The 20,454-nt window shown below is 42.6% G+C and overlaps 1 protein-coding gene across 2 annotated transcripts in view; it reads left to right on the plus strand.

Moving 5' to 3' along the window:
• Positions 1-6,303: 6,303 nt before the first annotated feature.
• LOC139413482 (cyclin dependent kinase 18) overlaps positions 6,304-20,454 on the plus strand; it is a 54,726-nt gene continuing 40,575 nt past the window's right edge. The window contains exon 1 of one of the 2 annotated variants that reach the window (XM_071160937.1): positions 6,304-6,704. The gene's annotated coding sequence lies outside the window, so the exon portion shown is untranslated. The remainder of the gene's footprint in view (positions 6,705-20,454) is intronic. The other variant, XM_071160938.1, reaches the window with a different exon arrangement.

Consider the following 20,454-nt stretch of genomic DNA (forward strand, 5'->3'; position numbering starts at 1 on the left):
CAGGCTGCCTAAGTATGGTTCTCAATCAGAGACAACGATTGACAGCTGCCTCTGATTGGGAACCATACCAGGCCAAACACATAGAAATACAAACATAGAACAAAACATAGAATGCCCACCCCAACTCATGCCCTGACCAACCTAAAATAGAGACATAAAAAAAGGAACTAAGGTCAGGACGTGACAAGAATCAAAACATGTATTCTATTAAGGCATGACAAGGACAGCTGGAGCGCTCCTGATTGGTAAGGCTAAACATGAATAACCATTGAAAATGGTGAAAAACATGTCCTACTACATTCCCATTTAAGTGAGATGAGAAAATGATGGTTAAAATAGCTATTACGTCATCCATTTATGTCCCATTAATATTGTAAGGCAAAATACTGTGGTTGGGCAACATTGCGATGTTGATGCAAGGTTAATTTTCATACATTTCTAAACTATAGTATTAATTATTCAAATCGACACCAACATGAAATTATGGCTGATAGTAAATTTTTTGAAAGTAACAAGCATTACAAACCTGAAACACGGAGATAAGACAGATATTGTGCACTTCTCGCCATATGTTACCTTCGTCCCAAGGCTGTGTTACTCCCTCCCCGCAAGCAGTTTCTTCAAAGCAGCCTCCCTTTGCCTTGACGACAGCTTTGCACACTCTGGCATTCTTTCAACCAGCTTCATGAGGAATGCTTTTCCAAAAAGTCTTGAAGGAGTTCTCGCATATGCTGAGCACTTGTTGGCTTCTTTTCCTTCCCTCTGCAGTCCAACGCATTCCAAACCATCTCAAGTGGGTTGAGGTCGGGTGATTGTGGAGACCAGGTCATCTGACGCAGTACTATCACTCTCCTTCTTGGTCTAATAGCCCTTACACAGCCTGGAGGTGTATTTTGGGTCATTATCCTGTTGAAAAACAAATGATAGTCCCACTAGGCGCAAACCAGATGGGATGGCGTATCGCTGCAGAATGCTGTTGTAGCCATGCTGGTTAAGTGTGCCTTGAATTCTAAATAAATCACAAGTGTCACCAGCAAAGCACCACCACACCATCACACCTCTAACTCCATGCTTCACGGTGGGATCATCCGTTCAATACTCTGCGTCTCACAAAGACACAGCGGTTGGAAACAAAAATCACAAATTTGGCACAAAGGACAGAATCAGACGAAAGGACATAATTCCACCGAGCTAATGTCCATTGCTCATGTTTCTTGGCCCAAGCAAGTCTCTTCTTCTTATTGGTGTCCTTTAATAGTGGTTGCTTTCATGCAATTCGACCATGAAGGCCTGATTCACGCAGTCTCCTATGAACAGTTAATGTTGAGATGTGTCTATTACTTGAGCTCAGTGAAGCATTTATTTGGGCTGCAATCTGAGGTGCAGTTAATTCTAATTAACTCATCGTCTGCAGCAGAGGTTACTCTGGGTCTTCCTTTCCTGTGGCTGTCCTCATGAGAGCCAGTTTCATCATTGTGCTTGGTGGTTTTTGTGAATACACTTGAAGAAACTTTAAAAGTACTTGGATTGTTCCATGTTGACTGACCTTCATTTCTTAAAGTAATGATGGACTGTCATTTCTCTTTGCTTATTTGAGCTGTTCTTGCCATAATACGGACTTTGTATTTTACCAAACAGGGCTATCTTCTGTACACAATTGATATGCTCAAACGCATTAAGAAGGAAAGAAATTCCACAAATTCACTTTTAACAAGGCAGACCTGTTAATTGAAATGAATACCAGGTTACTACCTCATGAAGCTGGTTGAGAGAATGCCAAGAGTGTGCAAAGCTGTCATCAGGCAAAAGGTGGCTACTTTGAAGAATGTCAAATATAAAATATATTTAGATTTGTTTAACACTTTTTTGGTTACTACATGAATCCATATGTATTATTTCATAGTTATGATGCTTTGACTATTATTCTACAATGTATAAAAGAGTAAAAAAATAAAGAAAAACCCTTGAATGTAGGTGTGTCCAAACTTTTGACTGGTGAGTTGTTTGTCTTGAAATATGGTGTGTCTAGATCTATCGATCTCTGAGTGATTCAGAAAAAAAACTAAAAGTGTTACTTTCATCCTGGTTCTTCCTATGAATAACTCAGAAATGGTGTTGTGTCCTGCAAATTCAATCCCACATTTTCTGTAACCACGAAATTGAGGCTCTAATATACTGTACTAAAAGAGAGGATTTCTTTATTTATTTCATATTAATATATTCAGTCAGAAATGCAGAATTTAGACTAACTGTAAAAATATTTTTACATTATGTAAAAAAAAATTAAAGCACCCAATATAATTCCTACTTTAAGACGCTTGATATGGTCCCCCAATAATTTTTCATAATCTGAATCTGATCCTAGATCAGCACTCTTGGATCTTGTAAATCTTGTAAATATGGGCCTAGAAGTACTCAGCATATAAAGAAGATGGGTGAAATGATGGTGAATAACCCAGTTACCATCAATTTCCTGGATTAGTTATGTCTAAAAAGGATAAAAAATAAGCATGAAATTCCTAGTTGACCATACTGCCATGTCTACATACTGAAAAAAATACAATGAAAGAGAGCTTCCAAGAGGATCCAAACACTGCAGGTTCAAACCCCACATGTGCAGATTGTCAATATACTGTATGCAGTGTACATAAATATGGGTGTGTTTGCATAATTAAATGCTGTTCAAATGTCCTATGAATGAAATGAAAATACTATATCACCTACAATACAGTCCTCAAATGCACATTGACATTACATCTAGAAAGAATGTAGCTTTCTTCCTAGGTTTCTTTCTAGGGAGTTTTTCCTAGCCACTGTGCTTCTACACCTGCATTGCTTGCTGTTTGGGATTTTAGGCTGGGTTTCTGTACAGCACTGAGATATCAGCTGATGTAAGAAGGACTATATAAATAAATTTGATTTGATTTGAGAGAAACATAATGGGGATGTATTCCAATATGCTTTAATTTGGTTGCTGTGATATGTTATGGTGATATTAGGTCAAACTTAAATACAACATTTTCTAAATGTTTGGAGGACCTCCAAGACATGAACATCAATGGAATATTATTTTAAACCTAAAACAAATATGCTATTAAGGTGAATGTTCTGTGCAACGTAACTTAAACATGAATGTATGAATTATATCACAACTAAGCATATTTTGTGTTTTGGTAGCCTACATCTTGCAATGTTCCCACAACCTACAGTGCATTCAGAAAGTATTCAGACCCCTTGACTTTTTACACATTTTGTTATGTTAAAATGGATGAAATTACATTTTTCCTCATCAATCTACACACATTAAAGACAAAGCGAAAACAGGTTTTTATAAATGTATTAAAAACAATAAACATAAATACCTTATTTACATAAGTATTCAGACCCTTTGCTATGAAACTTGAAATTGAGCTCATGTGACAAATAAAATTGATCATCCTTGAGATGTTTCTACAACTTGATTGGAGTCCACCTGTGGTAAATTGATTGGACATGATTTGGAAAAGCACACACCTGTCTATATAAGGTCCCACAGTTGACAGTGCATGTCAGAGCAAAAACCAAGCCATGAGGTCGAAAGAATTGTCTGTAGAGCTCCGAGACAGGATTGTGTCGAAGCACAGATCTGGGGAAAGCTACAGCATTGAAGGTCGCCAAGAAGACAGTGCCCTCCATCATGCTTAAATGGAAGAAATTTGGAACCGCCAAGACTCTTCCTAGTGCAGGCCACCCGGCCAAACTGAGCATGGTCACTCTGACATGGTCACTCTGACAGAGCTCCAAAGTTCCTCTGTAGAGATGGGAGAACCTTTCAGAAGGACAACCATCTCTGCAGTACTCCACCAATTAAGCCTATATGGTAGAGTGGCCAGACGGAAGCCACTCCTCAGTAAAAGGCACATGAGAGCCCGCTTGGAGTTTGTCAAAAGGCACTTAAAGGACTCACAGACCATGAGAAACAAGATTCTCTGTTCTGATGAAACCAAGATTGAACTCTTTGGCCTGAATGCCAAGCTTCATGTGGCAGCATCATGCTGCAGGGTTGTTTTTCAGCAGCAGGGATTGGGAGACTAGTCAGGATCGAGGGAAAGATGAACGGAGCAAAGTACAAAGAGATCCTTGATGAGAACCTGCTCCAGAGCGTTCAGGACATCAGACTGGGGTAAAGTTTCACCTTCCAACAGGACAACGACCCTACAGTAAACACACAGCCAAGACAATGCAGGAGTGGCATTCGAGACAAGTCTCTGAATGTCATTGAGTGGCCTATACAGAACCCAGACTTCAACCCGATCTAACATCTCTGGAGAGACCTGAAAATAGCTGTGCAGCGAAGCTCCCCATCCGACCTGACAGAGCCTGAGAGGATCTGCAGAGAAGAATGGAAGAAACTCCCCAAATACAGGTTTGCCAAGCTTGTAGTGTCATACCCAAGAAGACTCAAGACTGTAATCACTGCCAAAGGTTCTTCAACAAAGTTCTGAGTAAACGATCTGTATACTTACGTAAATGTGATATTTCTGTTGTTGTTTTTTTATATACATTTGCACACATTTCTAAAAACCTGTTTTTACTATGTCATTATGGGGTATTGTGTGTAGATTGATTTGTAACGTAACAAAAATTTGAACAAGTCAAATGGGTCTGAATGCTTTCTGAATGCACTGTATTTACATGTTCTGGGAACCTTTAAAGAACTGATAAAGGCTGTTATGTTATCATTCTTGCAACATCAAAGGAATCCAATCAAATTGTATTTGTCACATGCACTGAATACAACAACCTTACCGTGAACGCTTTAGTTATATGCACTTTGATACAAACATTTTCTGAACGTCAGCACAACTGGACAGTTTTAGCATTTTGGGAACGTATATCAAGTCATGTTAACCCTATGTTCCCACAACCTAAGGAAACATTCTGGGAACCTTTAAAGAACAGACAAAATGTGTTATGGAGACATTTTTGTAACATCAGATTAATGTTTTTTGCACTCTAAAAGAGACATTGTAGAATCTTCTGCACAACCGGACAGTTTTTGTGTTTTGGGAACATATATTTTGTGATGTCCCCACAATGTTTCCACCAGACTGTTCCCACAACCTAATGAAACATTCGTGGACTTAAAATAACAGATTAAATGTGTTACAGGAACGTTCTTGCAACATCAGGCACATGTTTTATGCAAACATACAAACATTTGGGGAATGTTCTTTGGTGGTTGTTACAGATGTTGTGGACAACATTTTAGTGAATGTTAGGAGAACATTCCAAGGATATTTAATCTAAAAAAAAATGTATTAACAAATATATTTTGTCAAAACATTTTCTCAAGATAAAACCCTAGCTAGAACTTAATGGGAATCTTAGCCAATGTTCTGGGAATGTTCCCGGTTTGCTGGGTATTCACTGCTTTTGCCTTGGGTCGGGTTTACGAGACTAAAAGGTGCATGTGTTGTTCTCATAACTGCTGTAAAGGAGATGATTGTTGAGAGCATCCTGACGGGTTGCATCACTCCCTGGTATGGAAACTGCTCGACCTCCAACTGCAAGGCACTACAGAGGGTAGTGCGTATGGCCCAGTACATCACCGGGGCCAAGCGTCCTGCCATCCAGGACCTCTATACCAGGCTGTGTCAGAGGAAGGCCCTAAAAATTGTCAAAGACTCCAGCAACCCTAGTCATAGACTGTTCTCTCTGCAACTGCACGGCAAGCGGTACCGGAGCGCCAAGTCTAGGTCACAGAGGCTACAAAACAGCTTCTACCCTCAAGCCATAAGACTCCTGAACAGCTAATCAAGTGGCTACCCAGACTTTTGCATTACACCCCCCCACCCCCCCATATACGCTGCTGCTACTCTCTGTTATTATCTTTGCATAGCCACTTTAATAACTCTACCTACATGTACATAATTACATAAATGACCTCGACACCGGTGCCCCTGCACATTGACACACTGACTCTGTACGGGTAACCCCTGTATATAGCCCCACTATTGTTATTTACTGCTGCTCTTTAATTATTTGTTATACTTATCTCTTCATTTTTTTTGTATTTTCTTAAAACTGGATTGTTGGTTAAGGGCTTGTAAGTAAGCATTTCACTGTACGGTGTACACCGGTTTTATTCGGCGCGTGTGACAAATACAATTTGATTTGTTCAGTTGCTTCAACCTGTTTCCAAAAAATGGCTGTCCTGCATTAGCTGGTTAAAGTGAGAATCATGTCAACACTGCAGGGCAGGCTGTGGAACGCTTGTGCGATGCTGAGCTGTGATTGGCCGTTGCTATAACAATGAGGGCGGGGTAAATGCTGTAGGGGGCGGAGAGAGAGATTGACGATAACACTCTTCTGTAGCGTTCCCTCTCTTCTCATAATCTCGAGTTAGCTTCTGTTTTTTTCTGTTTATTATTTTTCAGTCAGCAGGTCATTGCATGCAGGCGGACGGAGTGGCTGAGTCCTGCGCTGTCAGAGGGGGAGATTGGAGTGGTTGTCTCTTGCTACTACGCTCTCTCTATTTCTCTCTCTTGCTTGTGTTCTGCCTGCTACCATCGGAATAACATTCCTGCAGCTCTGGATTATCTGCCTAAAACACAGAATTACACTTTTACACACACACACACACACACCTGGGAAATCTCTGGATACCGTAAACAGAAGGAGAGAGGCTTCTGTTTCCCTTCGCGGGCGACCTCTTCTCCCCTGTAAGTACAACTGCAGCTGCTCTCTCTCTCCCTCTCTGCAGCGGTGTGTAACGTTACTTCTCACGTTGTCTGTATCTCTTTCTCTCTATCTTTCATACCTATCTGTTTTACCGTTTGCAAATGGAAGCACTTTATGTATCTAGTCCCCCCATTTGAAGGTGTCATAGGTATTTGGACAGTGTATTAAAGTAATCAAATCTTTGTTGTACCCATATTCCTAGCACGCAATGACTGCACCAAGCGTGTGAATCTACAAACTTGTTGGATGCATTTTTCAGTTTGTTTTGTTTTGTCTCAGATTGTTGTGTCCAATAGAAGAGAATGGTAAATTGTTAATAAGAAAATATGTTTCTGAACACCTCTATATTAATGTGAAATGCCTCCATGATTATGGATATTGAGGAATAAATCGTGAAAATGTAATGAGTGAGAAAATGACACAGGCAGAAAGATCATACCACCCCCCTCTCTCTCTCTCTCTCTCTGTGTGTGTCATACCCCCCCCCCCCCCCCCTAAAAAAAAATGCTAACCTCTCACCATTACCAATAACAGCGGAGGTTAATGTGCCGGTGTTCTTTTCTCACTCATCAATAGTCACGATTCATTCATGATTATCCATAATCAAATCAAATTGTATTGGTCACATACACGTATTTAGCAGATGTTATTGCAGGTGTAGCGAAATGCGTGTTCTTCTAGTTCCGACAGTGCAGCAATATCTAACAAGTAATCACGGTAACACACACATTAACGTAGCATGTCTTGGGGATATGATCAAATATGAGAATACACTCAAATAAAAGGTGACATTCTGTATTGTCGCTACATTTGATCTCAAATCCAAAATGCTAGAGTTAAATTAAAAGTTTTAGCTTGAGGTTTCTACAGATCTGCCAACCCTGGCTCGGTAAGGCCTTGCCCTGTGTCCTTTGCAGTGACACATATTCACCTCTGGCACTCTTGCACAATTTATTTTATTTAATTATTATTATTATATATTTTTTTAAATAATTGCCAGCTTGGTTCTCCAAAGACACTAGGCTAAAGATAGCTGTTTAAGAGCTAGTTAAAAACACGGTCTCACAATGAGTGAAGATGGAATCACTGAGAAAGAAACAGGGTGTGTGTACAGGTGTAGGATCTTAATTGAATCACCCTGTTGCAGAACACTTCCTAATATTGAGTTGTACCTACTACCATACCCTATTCAAAGACACTAAAATCTTTTTTCTTGACCTTTTTTCTTGCACACATACACAATCCATATCTCAATTGTCTCAAGGTTTAAAAATCCTTCTTTAACCTGTCTCCTTCCCTTCATGTGCACTGATTTGAAGTGGATTTAACAAGTGACCTCAATAAGGGATCACAGCTTTCACCTGGATTCACCTGAATTCACCTGGTCAGTCTATGTCATGGAAAGTGTTGCCAGTTATTCTGCGCTCTGGCACACTCAGACTAGAGTGCTCTGAAATCGGAGTAGATAGCCAGAGTAAATTTACAAACACACCCTTAGATTGACACACATGTGCGTTAATAGACTGTTAAGGATTAGACATATTGTACTTTTCTTAAATGTTGTTTTGTATTTGACTAAAACAAGCAGACAACAACAAAATTGCTTTTGAAAAACGTGAACTATTTGTTGTGAGCCAATGGGGTAACCTAGGTAACACCAGGTTGTTTTCTAATACTGACTGGGATTATCGCAATTATGCATCACCTAATCAACATAGAACCTCCCTTTTTTTAAAATATATATTTTGAATATTCATCAGTGTGTTGTGTGGAAGCTCAGTGGCAGCAGACTGTCAGCAGGGCAGAGGGAGACAGACTGAGATAAACAGACAGACAACTATTAATAACTCGAACAGCCTTTATCAGCACTGTTTGTATTATGTTGTTACATTACCATAATTAAAATAAAGGTTAAATAAATAAAAAATGTGTACACTATCATGAAGACTGAGGGACTAGAGTAGTGCACATGTTATTTCCTTAAGTTTCTAACTGTAGTTATATCATCAAACAAGAACTAGTATGCTTATACAAACGTACTTGCATTTTTAAAATGAAATTAATTATAAAATTACATGTATACTTTTGTTAATCCCTTTGAGGCTTTGTCTTCATTCAGCTTTGACTTAACTATACTATATAAAAATCTAAACGCCACATGCAAAAATTTCAAAGATATGACTTAGTTGCAGTTCTTATAAGGAAATCAGTCAATTTAAATTAATTAGGCCCTAATCTATGGATTTCACATGACCGGGCAGGGGTGCAGCCATGTGTGGGCCTTGGAGGGCACAGGCCCACCCACTGGGGAGCCAGGCCCACCCAATCAGAATGAGTTCCTCTTCAAAAAAGGGCGTTATTACAGACAAAAATATTCCTCAGCACCCTTGGGATCTTTCATTTCAGCTCATGAAACATGGGACCAACACTTTACATGTTGTGTTTATATTATTGTTCAATATATATTCAGATCCTCTTTTTTGTTGCAGCCACATTTCTCCACCACAACTTTTTAGAAAACAAAGACAAGCACAAGAAACAACCATTTTAATAAGCCATTATCAATCATCTACACAGAAAAACATTTGATAAACAATGTTATTCTTACAAACAACGGCCTCTAGTCTTATGTCGAGGGCTTCCTGGGAACAGGTCAAAAGTACTACGTAGGATGGGTAAGTATACCAATATGAACATACTGTACATTTGGATAGAAAAACACATACTTACTAGCTAGCTAACAACAAGTATCTACTTCCTGTTTTGTCTTCTTCTGCTGTAGTGACTGCTTATTTACAACCAACATCAAGTAGTTAAAATCTCTACCTGAGTACTACTTTACTACTGGACACACTGTTTTCCTACTGAACACAAAACTCTAATTGTGTATCTGAGTAGTGCATAAACTACACAATCCCTAAAAGTCTCTACATAGCCACTACTGCATGAAATATGTTTTGTCTAGTATTTCAGTAGTTGTTTTTCATTACGTAGGAGAGAAATACAACACTGTGGAAGGGAAGAGAGAAGGCAACTGTTCTTGAGAAAATATATATTTTTTGGCTGAGGACATTTTGATACTCTTAGTTTGACTGTAGCTTCTGTTTGCGTCTTTAGTTGACACAATGTAAAAGCCCTTTTCCTTGGTAAAGATACACTGCCTCACAGAGACGATAAGACACATTCCTCTGTACCTCATGTAGAAGGGGTCTGCTTGTTTCTGCCAGCTTACGCTTAATCGTCTTAGCCTTAGCCCTGAGACCTGTAGTGGCGGTCACTCCTCAACCATGATATGAGTAGTGGTGATTTTCTGCTCTCTGAGGCACGGATGTATGGGCAAAAGGTCAGCAGTCATCATCAACCTTCTCTGGCCTCATGTATATATACACACACACACACACACACACACAGTGTGTGGGGGCATTGATTGTGAGAGAGCTGGGGGACAAACAGCAATGAGTAATTTGAGAGTACTCTGAAATCAGGGTTAGATGAAGCCGTCAATACATCACCACTCAGATGTCCGGGATGGTGACATCGTCAGTACTATTTAGATGGCCTGGCTCATGAATACTTTATGAAAGAGAATAGTTCAGCTTGCTTAATGTAATGAGTACGATGGGAGACAGAGAGCTGGTATCACAGAAGGCAGGTAGCTGGGTCCAGGGACAGGCAGAAGGTCATACACAGGGACTCCAACAAGGTAACAGTACAGGCAGGGAAAAGGCTAATAACGAAGTCCAAGAGATCAGGCAAGAGGTTGATGATAGGAAATCTGATAGGCAGGGAATAGGCAAAAAGACATTGTTAGTGAGGATGGCCAAAAACTATGATACACAGGAGGACTAATACGCAAATAAACAGAGCTTCCACTAGATTGTGTATCAAAACAAACAATACCTCAAAATGATGGGGTGCAAAGAAGTGAACTAAATAGTGTGTGTAAATGACATACAGGTGTGTGAACAGGTGATCAGAATTCAGGTGATTGGGATCTAGAGAGTGAGCTGCGTTCAGGGGAGCTATGTGTTTGAGAGTGTGAGTTGGAAGCAGATGTTTCACTTAAGGCATTCCCAGCCGATTGTTATATTTTGGTTCTCCTTGAATTGCGGGGGCATTTGGGCATGGTTAATTTTTCTTGATTAAAAAAATATACATCTCTAATTGTAAATCAACTAATATGGCAGTTTAATGACTTTAAATCATTTTTACCATTATGATAACAATGTGCCACCAGTAAAATTAGTAACACCAATTACACATTTAAGGTAATTGAGGAACGTCAAAACTCAAGTTTAAGTTTAGGCATTCAGACAAGTTAAGGAATGGGTTAAAGAAATCCTCTGGTACTGTTGTATACTTTTTAGCCAGTAGTTCCAAAAGTAGCAGTTACGAGCCAAACGTGGTCCCTGAAAATCACATAAAATGTCATATGTGCACATATGTGCATCCCGTCATTATTCTCGCTCTGCTGTGTGTGCATCTTGCTAGCTATCACTCAAATGGCGAGGGTCTGAACTGAAGCTCTTGGTTAGAAATCAAATTGCTAGGGGGCAGGCCCACATGGGGGGAAATGTAGGGAAAATGGCAAAAAAACAGAAAAAAAACCCCAGCTAGTTTCAAACAAGAGATTTCATGGCTAATTGAGGTAAAATAGTCATTCTGATCATGTAGATTCTGCATGTATGAACTACACATTGACACATCCAGCCCAAAGTGGGATGATTTAAAAAAAACTTTTCTATTCACAAAAATTTCCACAGCATGTCTTTAAGTTTTGGGATAAGGTTCAAACAGAACATTTTTAAATGACTTCTGTGGTATAAATGACTTGCATTATGTTTGATCATTGATAATCAGTTCAATATAAACAAAATATGTATAACAGTCATGTTAAAAAGTAAGTAAACCCCCTGGAAAGTAGTATTTCTATTTGGACAGATGAATATGTAACCTTCACTTCAACACTTGACAGATAAAGGTACTTATACTTTGCAATAATTTATTCATCAAAAATCGACAGAAATGCAATTCCATATACAGTATATATATAAGACCACTTTCCAAAGGGTGTACTTACTTTTTCACGTGACGATGTGCAACTATTTGCCACCACATTTCAAGAATGACCCATTTACAAGGTTAATGGGGTGCTCTGACTTTTTAGAATTTCAAACCTGCCCAGAATTAAAACTTGCTGTACTTGACTGGCTAAGCAACTAGTCTCGATTGTAAAGCTTCTTTCACTCGAACTAATAGTGATTTGTATTGAATGGGGGAACTTGCTGATGTGTAGCACCCTGTTTTGTGCAGTTCAGGAGAACGAAGATAACTGATATTATGTGGAATATGATGGAGACCTCAGATCTAGGAGGAAACTGACTGCAAACCTTTCTCTCAGCCTCATGGCAAAATGTGTAGAATAGCATGTAATTAGTTAATGCAATCATGTGTTGAGTGATTGAATTTACCTGTGTTATCCTGTTATTGCATTAGGGTGTGTACTTACTCCATGTTAGTGAGTTAGTGTAGTGTGTATGATGCCAGGGCTGTAGGGTTAAATGTAATTTTTAAACAGTATACACTGAGTGTACAAAACATTAAGAACACCTTTCTAATATTGAGTTGCATCCCCCCCTTTTGCCAGCCTCAATTCATCTGGGCATGGACTCTACAAGTTGTCGAAAGCATTCCACAGGGATCCTGGCCCATGTTGACTCCAATGCAGTTGTGTCAAGTTGGCTGGATGTCCTTTGGGTGGTGGACCATTCTTGATGCAAATGGGAAACATTTGAGCGTCAAAGAAAACAGCAGCATTGCAGTTCTTGACACAAACCGGTGTGCCTGGCACCTACTACCATAGCACGTTCAAAGGAACTTAAATGTTTTGTCTTGCCCATTCACCCTCAATGGCACACACACTATCTATGTCTCAATTGTCTTAAGGCTTAAAAATCCTTCTTTAATCTGTCTTCTCCCCTTCATCTACAGTGATTTAATGTGGATTTAACAAGTTAAATCAGTAAGGGATCATAGCTTTTACCTGGGTTCACCTGATCAGTCTATGTCATGTAAAGAGAAGATGGTCTTAATTTTTTGTACACACAGTGTATATAAATATAGGAGAAACAGGAGCTAAGAATCACACAGGACCAGAGAAGCTCACCATGAAATGTCCCAAATTCCAAACCAACACCTAGCTCCCACCCCTAGACACCTCTTAATACCAACTGTGAGGAGTTCCCTTCTCTGAAGTCCCCTTCAATACCATTGAGACAATATTTCCTGCCTCAGGAAGGTACAGTAAGTGACATCACTGCACAATGCTAATTTAAGCCCCATTCTTACAGGACTAGTATTACTAAAGAATTTTGGTTATGTAATTTAATATTTAAAAAATAAAATAATAATTCACCTTTTATTTAACCAGGTAGGCCAGTTGAGGAGAAGTTCTCATTTACAACTGCGACCTGGCCAAGAAAGTAAAGTAGTGCGACAAAAACAGCAACACAGAGTTACACATGGGATAAATTAACGTACAGTCAATAATGCAATAGAAAAATCAGTATACATTGTGTGCAAATGAAATAAGGAGGTAAGGCAATAAATAGGCCATAGTGGCGACGTAATTACAATTCAGCATTTAAAACACTGGAGTGATATGTGCAGATGAGGATGTGCAAGTAGAAATACTGGTGTGCAAAAGAGCAGAAAAACAAATATAAGGGATGAGGTAGGTAGTTGGTTGGATGGGCTATTTACAGATGGACTGTGTACAGCTGCAGCGATCGGTAAGCTACTCTGACAGCTGACGCTTGAAGTTAGTGAGGGAGATATAAGTCTCCAACTTGAGTGATTTTTGCAATTCGTTCCAGTCATTGGCAGCAGAGAACTGGAAGGAAAGGCAGCCAAAAGAGGTGTTGGCTTTGACCAGTGAAATATACCTACTGGAGCATGTGCTGCCAGTGGGTGTTGCTATGGTGACTAGTGAACTGAGATAAGGCGGAGCTTTACCTAGCAAAGACTTATAGATTACCTGGAGCCAGTGGGTTTGGCGACGAATATGTAGCGAGGACCAGCCAACGAGAGCGTACAGGTCACGGGGGTGTGTAGTATATGGGTCTTTGGTGACAAAACGGATGGCACTGTGATAGACTGCATCCAATTTGCTGAGTAAAGTGTTGGAAGCTATTTTGTACATTACATCGCCAAAGTCAAGGATCGGTAGGGAAGTCAGTTTTACGAGGGTATGTTTGGCAGCATGAGTGAAGGAGACTTTGTTGCGAAATAGGAAGCAGATTCTAGATTTAATATTGGATTGGAGATGCTTAATATGCGTCTGGAAGGAGAGTTTACAGTCTAGCCAGACACCTAGGTATTTATAGTTGTCCACATATTCTAAGTCAGAACTGTCCAGAGTAGTGATGCTAGTCAGGTGGGCGGGCAGGGACAGCGATCGGTTGAAGAGCATGCATTTTGTTTTACTAGCATTTAAGAGCAGTTGGAGGCTATGGAAGGAGTGTTGTATGGCATTGAAGCTCATCTGGAGGTTTGTTAGCACAGTGTCCAAAGGCGGCCAGATGTATGCAGAATGGTGTCATCTGCGTAGAGGTGGATCAAAGAGTCACCCACAGCAAGAGCGACATCATTGACGTATACAGAGAAAAGAGTCAGCCCGAGAATTGAACCCTGTGGCACCCCCATAGAGACTGCCAGAGGTCCGGACAACAGGCCCTCCGATTTGACACACAGAACTCTATCTGAGAAGTAGTTGGTGAACCAGGTGAGACAGTCATTAGAGAAACCAAGGCTGTTGAGTCTGCTGATAAGAGGGGGGGCTTGGGCCAGTTGCTGCTGGGGGTGCACAGCCAGGTGGAAAGCCATAGAGAAATGCTTTTTGAAATTATCGTGGATTTATCGGTGGTGACAATGTTTCCTAGTCTCAGTGCAGTGGGCAACTGGGAGGAGGTGCTCTTATTCTCCATGGACTTTACAGTGTCCCAGAACCTTTTTGGAATTAGTGCTGCAGGATGCAAATTTCTGTTAGGAAAGCAAAGGCTAGCTTTTTTAAACTTGACTGTGTATATTGGTTCATGACTTCCCTGAAAAGTTCCATATCGCGGGGACTATTCGATGCTAGTGCAGTATGCCACAGGATGTTTTTGTGCTTGTCAATGGCAGTCAAGTCTGGAGTGAACCAAGGGCTATATCTGTTCTTAGTTCTACATTTTCTGAATGGTGCATGCTTATTTAAGATGGTGAGGAAAGCACATGCTTTTTAAATAACCAGGCATCCTCTAATGAGGAGGTGAGGTCAATATCCTTCCAGGATACCCGGGCCAGGTTGATTAGAAAGGCCTGCTCACAGAAGTGTCTTAGGGACCGTTTGACAGTGATGAGGGGTGGTCGTTTGACCGTGGACCCATAACGGACGCCAGCAATGAGGCAGTGATCGCCGAGATCCTGGTTGAAAACAGCAGAGGTGTATTTGGAGGGCAAGTAGGTCAGGGTAATATCTATGAGGGTGCCCATGTTTACGGATTTGGGGTTGTACCTGGTAGGTTCCTTGATAATTTGTGTGAGATTGAGGGCATCTAGCTTTGATTGTAGGATGGCCGGGGTGTTAATCATATCCCAATTTAGGTCACCTAGCAGCATGAACTCTGATGATAGATGGGGGCAGTCAATTCACATATGGTGTCCAGGGCACAGCTGGGAGCTTAGGGGGGTCTATAACAAGTGGCAACAATGAGGGACTAATTTCTGGAGAGATGGATTTTTAGAATTAGAAGCTCGAACTGTTTGGACATAAACCTGGATAGTATTACAGAACTCAGCAGGCTATCTCTACAGAAGATTGCAGTTCTATCTTGACGGAAAATGTTGTAATTGGGGAGAGATTTCAGAAATGTTGGTGGCCTTCTTTAACCAGGATTCATACACAGCTAGGACATCAGGGTTGGCGGAGTGTGCTAAAGCAGTGAATAAAGCAAATTTAGGGAGGAGGCTTCTGATGTTAAATCTGAAGTAGAAGACGTCCTAAAAGCCCTCCAGCCTTCAGATGTGAGCTAAACAGTGCACTTGATATGCATTTCTAAGCTATGAATGAGAAAGTGAAGTTGTCATTTCCAAACTTTTAGCTCAATTTTATGCTGCTTTGCGATCTATTAACAGCAAGGGCTCAATAAATAAATATTTTTTATGATACAATTGCCTATGTTCAATTCAATCGCACATATCATATAAACAAAATCATTCACTGTGGCCCTTCATATTGTTGTAAGTGGAGATCCCACCTACATAGTTATTGTATGAGTGATGGCTTACCAGCGAATCACATGAGAGTTATTCGGTTATATTTGTTGGGCTCTGGTTTAAGTGTCGGATTTTGACTTGACATATTGCCCCAGAACAGAGTCAAGCTAGTTCTGGACAACTAACGGTAATCGGAAACGACTATAAACTCAGAGACATTATTGTGCCGTCCAGCTACAAGTTTATTGACTGTTTATATAAGTAAACAGACATTAGACTCCCCTCAATTGGTGTAGCTAGCTAGCGCGAAACCAACGTCCCCATCTCTCTATGGCTGATGATCATCACATTGCCATGACAAAACTGTAAAAACAACTGAAGCCAGATGTCACACCCTGATCTGTTTCACCTGTCTTTGTGATTGTCTCCACCCCCTCCAGGTGTCGCCCATTTTGCCCATTATCACCTGTGTATTTATACCTCTCTGTTCGTCTGTTGCCAGTTCTTCTTGTTTGTTCAAGTCAACCAGACCCTTGTCTGTCCTGACACCGAGCCCGCCTGCCTAACCACTCCGCCTGCCCCTGAGCCTGCCTGCTGACCTGTACCTTTGCCCCCCTCTGGAATACCACCCTCTGCCTTACCCTGATCCTGATCCAAAGATTTTGACTGGAGAGGAAATTCGATTTCACTAGCACGTCCAGGGATTCCACCTCGCCTCCGAGTCATCCAGGAAGTCCCCGACGGTCCCATGACCTAGAGCACCCGAGATTTCTCGACCTTCCTCGAGAGTCACCGAGGATGGCCAAGGCACTGTTTCCCAAGCCCAGGCAACTAGGCAGGGCTGGGCTGTCGCCAGCGGAACGGCAACACCGGATCAGAACAAGGAGCTGTCTGTATTGCGGGACTTTTGGTAATTTTGTGTCCTCGTGCCTGGAAAAAAGACCAGGCTCACCGATAAGAGCGAGTACTCTGGTGGCCATATGGGGAACTTTTTTCCTTCCCTTACTCACACCATTTTTCATGTCATTCTGCTGTGGGGAAACCAGTCCAAATCTCTCCGGGTGCTCATTGACTCTGGGGCCGATAAGAGCTTTTTGAATGCCACGCTGGCTTCCGAGCTGAACATCCCCACTCAGCCCCTCTCCATTCTCGTGGATATTAGAGTGTTGGTTGGACACTCTATAAGTAGGGCCCCCCCCCCCCCATTCTGATGGCAACACCGCCATATTGACCGTGGCGGATCGCTTTTCCAAGGCCGTCCACTTCATTCCTTTCCCCAAGTTACCCTCTGCCAAGGAGACGGCCCAGCTCATGGTGCAGCACGTCTTCCGGGCCCATGGGCATGGTCTCCGAATGCGGCCCTCAGTTCTCATCCCGGTTCTGGAAGGCGTTCTACACCCTCATTGGGTCGTCGGCCAGCCTGTCTTCAGGGATCTACCGCCAGTCTAACAGACAGTCGGAGCGAGCCAACCAGGACCTCAAGACCACCCTGTGCTGCCTGTTCTCCTCCAACCCCACCACCTGGAGCCAGCAGCTGGTGTGGGTGGAATATGCCTGCATTACCCTTCCCTGCTCTGCCATGGGCCTATCACCGTTTGAGTGTTCCCTGGGGTATCAGCCCCCGCTCTTCCCTGAGCAAGAGGAAGTCGACATACCTTCTGCCCAGATGTACGATGACAAAGGCGGACAAACATGTAGGAAAGCCCGGTCGGCACTCCTCAAGACCACCTCCAGGTATTGACGACAAGTGGATTGCCATCGGACCCCAGCTCCCCAGTATTGTCTCGGGCAGAAGGCATGGCTATCCACCCGGGATAGAGAGGGGGTACTGTCACACCCTGATCTGTTTCACCTGTTTTTGTCATTGTATTCACCCCCCTCCAGGTGTTGCCCATTTTCCCCATTATCCACTGTGTGTTTATACTTGTGCGCTCTGTTCGTCTGTTGCCAGTTCGTCTTGTTTGTTCAAGTCAACCAGCATTTTGTGTCTCAGCTCCTGTTTTTACCAGTCTCTCTTTTCTCACCCTCTTGGTTTTGACCCTTGCCTGTCCTGACTCCGAGCCCGCATGTTTGACCACTCTGCCTGCCCCTGAGCCTGCCTGCCAACCTGTACCTGTGCCCCCCCCTCTGGATTACCGACCTCTGCCTTACCCTGACTCTGAGCCTGCCTTCTACCCGGTACCGTTTCCACTCCTCTGGTTTACTGACCCCTGCCTGCAATGACCTGTCTATTGCCTGCCACTGTTGGAATATTAAACTATTGAATAAACAATGTGGTCTGCATCTGGTTCTTACCTTCATACCTGATAAGATGTTGCATCTTGAGGAGGACCATTTCAACTTTGGAAAGTGATACACTGTGGCAGGACGCTGTCAGTGCATGGAGCCAGTGCATCAGGATACAGATTGAGATATAGTTTTTTATTTTCTAGCTCAGAATATACAGTATTTTTCATAATCACAGTGTAATTTTAAAGGCATGTGCTGTTCTCCTACTTAGCGGCAGCTAAGCAAGGTCCAGCAGCAGCTAAGCGACAAATCAGAGAAGAGATGTGACCAACTGGAGAAGAGAATTGACAGGAAGATAGATGTCATCCTAAGCTCATGTGAGTCTGCTCCGCTCTGCTCACTTATCATGGTTCTGCATCTGGTCTCTTTTTCAATGGGGCCCCATCAAACACATCACCCTTTGCAGCAGAACTTCATGTCATTGACAAGTATGCCCACAGCTCAGGTCCCCCAACCACCCAGTCAGACCGAGGGAAACTGGTTGTAGGCTTGTCTAGAATTCTCCCATGGCCTTCGAACATGACATCTGGACACACCCATGAAACTGCCAATAGGCCCACGTCCAGATCTTCCGTGGCCAGTTATCCGGTAGGGGAAGGAAACACAGAGGAGAGGCTCAGGCCCATGCACAGCACCCCCATGAGTACTGATTTTAAGGAGGGCCGCTTCTATGAAGGTGATGGCCTGAAGACCAAGTTGGCTATGTTTGAGGGGAAGGAGGATTGGTGGTCATTCATAAAATACTACTGGAACTCAGAGAAACTTGACAGGCTGCACAAGTGCCTGAGGGGTCATTCCATCTGTTTTGTGTGCTCCCTCCCACAGTACGTTAGGGAGGACAATGACCAGCTGGTCGCGCACCTGCAGACCAGGTTTGGTAAGAACGAATCACCCTCGACTGTGAGGAGGAAACTGGGGGAGATTAGGCAGGGTATGGAAACATCTGCTGAGTTTGCAGAGGAGGTCAATTGCCTGGTTTCTCTTGCCTATCCTGGGGTTAGCTTGGTGCTTCAGGATCAGCTTGCCACTGACGCTTTCCTTAATGGACTCAAAAAACAAAAGGTGGCATACGAGGTGATAAACTGTGCCCCTGTGACCCTGGCTCAAGCACAGCAACTTGTGGAGGTGCATGAGCACAACTTAAAGGCAACTGTTGGCCGTGACAGCAAATCAAGGCACAGGGCTCGAAGCCTATCATGGTCTGACAGACGAACAACCAGTGACATACATGGTTCAAGGGCCCACATAAGTTTGAGTCTCTACTGGAAGAAATTAAACCGTTACGAGAAGCCTCGAACAACCCCCTGCACCCCCTAAGTTTGTCATGTCCGGCCCCATCAGCTACCTAGAGCTGTCTACTGAGCGGGAGAGAAGGCGGTCCGGCCAAGGCGGAGTCACATTCCAGTCCCCAAGCCCAAACAAAGGTGCCAAAACCACCTGCTTCCAGTGTCGGGAGGGGCATTTCAGAAAACAATGCTCAAGGTCTCCTAGCCCCACCCCATCCAGAACTCTAGACAGACGCCCAACTCCAGACCTCACCACCATGAACAAGTCCCGAGAATAGGGCGAGCTGCTAGCCGAGGCCCAAGCCTTCAGATCCCAGTCTAAGTTAATGGGGTTGATCAATTTGCACGCTGAGTTGAGGCCTACCCACTCCCAGACCAAGGTACAGAGAGCACAGCAAAAGCCCTGGTCATGGAGTTTATTGCTCGCTTCGGTAGTCCCCTCGAACTCCACACAGATCAAGGAATAAACTTCCAAAGCTTTCTGTTCCAGGAAGTGTGCCCCCTACTACAGATAACAAAAACAAGTACCACACCTTACCATCCATCCTCAAATGGTAGAGCGGTTTAATCGCACGCTCTTGTAGATGAACCGCCTCTATGTTGATGAGAATCAAAAGAACTTGGACCAGCACTTACCCCTACTCAGTACTGCCTACTGCAGCGTCCCACACTCCACAATGGGGTTCACACCCAACAGAATGATGCTGGGCAGAGCTATATCAACCACAGGACATCTGGCTTCGCACAGCAGAACTGCAAAACAAACAAAGAGACAGACCTACCTTTGTGCATCTTCGCGCAGCACAGGTCCGGCAGAAGAAAGCACATGACCCACGTGCTATGGAGAGAACCTACCAACTGGGAGACTTGGTGTACATGCGGGACAACACCAAAAAATAAG

Source organism: Oncorhynchus clarkii, chromosome 7 (assembly GCF_045791955.1).
Source record: "Oncorhynchus clarkii lewisi isolate Uvic-CL-2024 chromosome 7, UVic_Ocla_1.0, whole genome shotgun sequence".
Classification (NCBI taxonomy): domain Eukaryota; kingdom Metazoa; phylum Chordata; class Actinopteri; order Salmoniformes; family Salmonidae; genus Oncorhynchus; species Oncorhynchus clarkii.